The following is a 3777-nucleotide window of genomic DNA, read 5'->3' as shown; positions in this document are numbered from 1 at the left end:
ACCAATTCTCCATACAGACACAGTACAATAAAATTAATTTCCTTTAATAATCCAATCTGATCTCCCAATCAAAATCCTCAAATGCCACTCAAAACATTGCATTTACATTGTATACATGATGCATACAATCTATGCACCATGTAAATTCTGCAAATGAATGTTAACAATAACATATTCCAAACAAAATACCAATACATCCAAACAAGTATACTATTTAAACCCATCCAGTAACCATAAATCAATTAGCATTCATTAATTAAATCACTAAACAATTTACATTCCATCCATAACAATTACACAATTAAGTAATTCAATCGTTGAGCAGAACAAGTTATCCTCAGACAAAATATAAGTACCAAAAAAAATACAATATACAAAAGCAAGCCTCACCCTGACCTAAAGTACACCATACAATAGCAAAAATTACATCTATCTAATTTTAAAATGCATGACACACACATTTATGCATAGCAGCGTAGGCAAAATCATTTTAAACACAGCAAAACAAGCTTTTAAAACAACATCATTTCATACCCTGTATGTATATATCGATCTAGCTAGCTCCGATTGGCTGCCATACCATGTGAGGCCGGCCATCTTTCTTTCCATGACGTCATCTTAAAGGCAATTGAAGCAAAGCCATTCTGATTGGCTGTGCTTTCATTGCCTTTAAACGACGTCATCATTTTTTTTCATTTTTTTTCCGCAGCATCTGTTCTTGTTCCTTTACTGGTTCTGTTGGAGTCCTGTACCTTACATTAAAGGCCCTTGCTGGTGATATGGCTTGTCCCTGTTTGTTCCCTGATCTCAGTCCCTGCTCCATAGTCTTAGTTTCTTCTCCCCTGCCCCTGCTTTCCTGTTGCCGAACTCTGCTTTTGACCATGACCACACTACCTACTGCCTGCCTCTGACTTCTGCATGTGATCCCAACATTCCAGCTTGCTGCCTGCCTCTGACCTCTGCATGTGGCCCCAACATTCCTTCTTGCCGCCTGCCACCGACCTCAGCCTGTGACCCCAACAATTCTTGTCTGCTCCTCGCTGTTCAAGCCACCACGGTGCTACCTGCAGCAAAGCCTGGGTGAAAGACGTGCAGAGCCAGTAACCTTACTCACAGACAGATATTCTAACCTTTTAGGTATCATAAGTGTGAGGTTGGTAATACTGGCTTTGCAATATGTAGTTGAAATAGGTTTCAACCACACATTATATAAAGTAAGTTATGGTGGGTTAAAAAGTGACAAAGTCCTCGACCGTACAAACAATCACTTGTGAGCACATTCACATGTATCAGTCAAGTCTATAACCGGCTTTATATTCCTCATATTCCATTCTGGACAACAGCTTACCTTGAGACAAGAATAGTAAAGCATACAGTACAAATGCTGTTTCTGTAGTATGTCTGGGTCATGGCCGCCACAAGTACAGTATATCCCTGGGGTAGATGGGTGTTGATGAGGGTGGAACAAAAACCACACCAATTGTTACAAGAAAATACTGTAAATATAACATTTATTGCAACCCACTGGAACTCCTAAAAAATGATTTGATTGCTATTTAAACAAAAATACTTTGCAATTTTAGTTCAGTTTCAATCTCTTCCCAGTACAATCCCAGTGTAGTCCTAGAATAGATCTTCGATATGTCTATTACTGTTGCAATTGTTATTTTCACCTGGTCAGGGCTTAGATTGAAATACTACCCCGTAGGTTGAAGAAAGATTCCTCCCAGAGAAGGATAGTGGCGGTGCACTGCGTATCAAATGATGAATGGTGCGTTCCAAATGGAGGAAGTGCGACGGATGCTTAATCACTGTATCAAAAAAAGTTTATTGAACGTATAGCAGCATAAAATGTAAAAACAAGAATCTTGAAGGGAACCTCTGATGCATTTCGTGCAATCTGTGCACTTTGTCAAAGAGTCCCTGGAGGTTGCACAGGCGGATCCTGAAGAGACTTCTGGCTTATGTGTAATGCGGGACCTAGTTAACTGGTGTGTAGAGATGAGCAAATTATTTTGGCGGATTTAGATCTGCAGCAGATCGGCCGGTTCCTTTGGTCCGTGGATTTCAGGGGATCAATCTCAAAAAGGGCGATTTGTGTTTTGCTAATTTTTCATTATTATTACAAATACACTCCGTGGAATCCGCAACCCATGGATGGATGTGTAGAATCCAGTCCTTAGATTCAGCAGATTGCTGAATCCATGGATTGGATTTTACAAATCCATCCACGGGTTGTATCCAATGGTGGTTTATGATGAATCGGCGTGAATTGAAACCGCCCAAATGGGTTTGCGGATTTTACACCGTGAAAATAATTTGAGAGTATACTGTACCAGACCCTCTATTCCAAAGTACAGTGGACCCTGGAACCCGCCAGAGGGTGGCCCCTCAACGGACACCAACACAGACCCAGAGACTGACATAAAGGGCCCGCCTGCTTACAGGTACCTCTTTGAACTTTAGGGTCATACTGTAGGTTGGAAAGAGACTTATCGTCCCAGCCCTGCAGAGAGGGATTGGGAAAGTGAGTTAGCCCGTACAAAGGGATAGGATGTTAATTTATTTTTGCATTTCCTTAAATGGATTTGGGCAGATTCGCCCATCTCTACTCATGTGCAGATGCAGCGAATGGTTGTCTGTTTCTCAATTTCTCCTCTAAGGACGCTCTCTATACAGGGTTGGCCCGGGGAAAGCATCCCAAGCTGCAGGAAAGGCCCATTGTTTTCAGTGACTCCAAGAAAGTAAAACAGGCTACAGCTGCAGTTACCAAAGTGATCTCTTTATCCCATAACTATGTGAAATAAATTGGGGAACTGCAGGGCCGTCACATCCTTATTGCTATTTAATAGACATTTAGCAAAATCAGGAATATGTGTAAAAAGTTAGACTTTTGTAAGACTTCAACACTTACCTGAAGCCGGTGACGAAGGGCGAGGAAGACAGCTGCGGAGGGTGAGGAGGGCCGGGGTGCCTTCATGGGAGCAGCAGCAGAAGTCCTTGTTTAGCTGGCAGAAGCAGCGGAACACAGTCCACAGCTGATGCCGTGGAAGCCATGGAACCATGTGACTGGAGCAGGAGTGTACATATAGGACAGCCAGCTCCTCCCCGGCTGTCCAATAGGAACACTCCTGCTCCGGTCACATGGTTCACTGGCTCCAACCGGCATCAGCTGTGATGTGTTCCGCTGCTCCAACCGGCTGAAAAAGGACATATGCTGCTGCCAACGCCACCAGGATGTCTGCTGCGGCCCCCACGATGTCGTCGCGGACCTCCTCACCCTCCGAAGTAGTTTTTCTCGCCCTCTGCCGGATGCAGGTAAGGGTATGCTATCTGGGCAGGGTACCCGGTTCCCAGCCTGGTGAAATTGCCCATTTTTGTCGGGTACCCGGCAAAATGTAGGACTCGATACAACACTATTATAAATGTATAATTCACAAACTGATTATCATTTGCGAATAGACATTCACTGATATGAATGAAGAGGCTTTCGCAGTGTCTTCAAACTTATTTATTTTAATAACGTGTTTGCTTGGGTTTCAAAAAAATTTCCCCATTTAATGTGTCCTTTATGTATCTACTGTAACACTAATTCTTGTAGGGAAATAATATTCCCATGTTTAGCAAATAGACAATGCAATTTGTAACAGTATGAGTATAGCAAAAAATAATAATTTAAACTATTTTTAGAAATATTACATACACTGTTAGCAATACTTATTACTTTGGTATTATTAATGGCAAGAGAAAAAGAATAAAGACAAATACAACAAGAAG

This window comes from Ascaphus truei, chromosome 17 (genome assembly GCF_040206685.1).
Source record: "Ascaphus truei isolate aAscTru1 chromosome 17, aAscTru1.hap1, whole genome shotgun sequence".
In the NCBI taxonomy this organism is placed as follows: domain Eukaryota; kingdom Metazoa; phylum Chordata; class Amphibia; order Anura; family Ascaphidae; genus Ascaphus; species Ascaphus truei.
The sequence above is the reverse complement of the archived record's forward strand: the minus strand, read 5'-3'. Positions refer to the sequence as shown.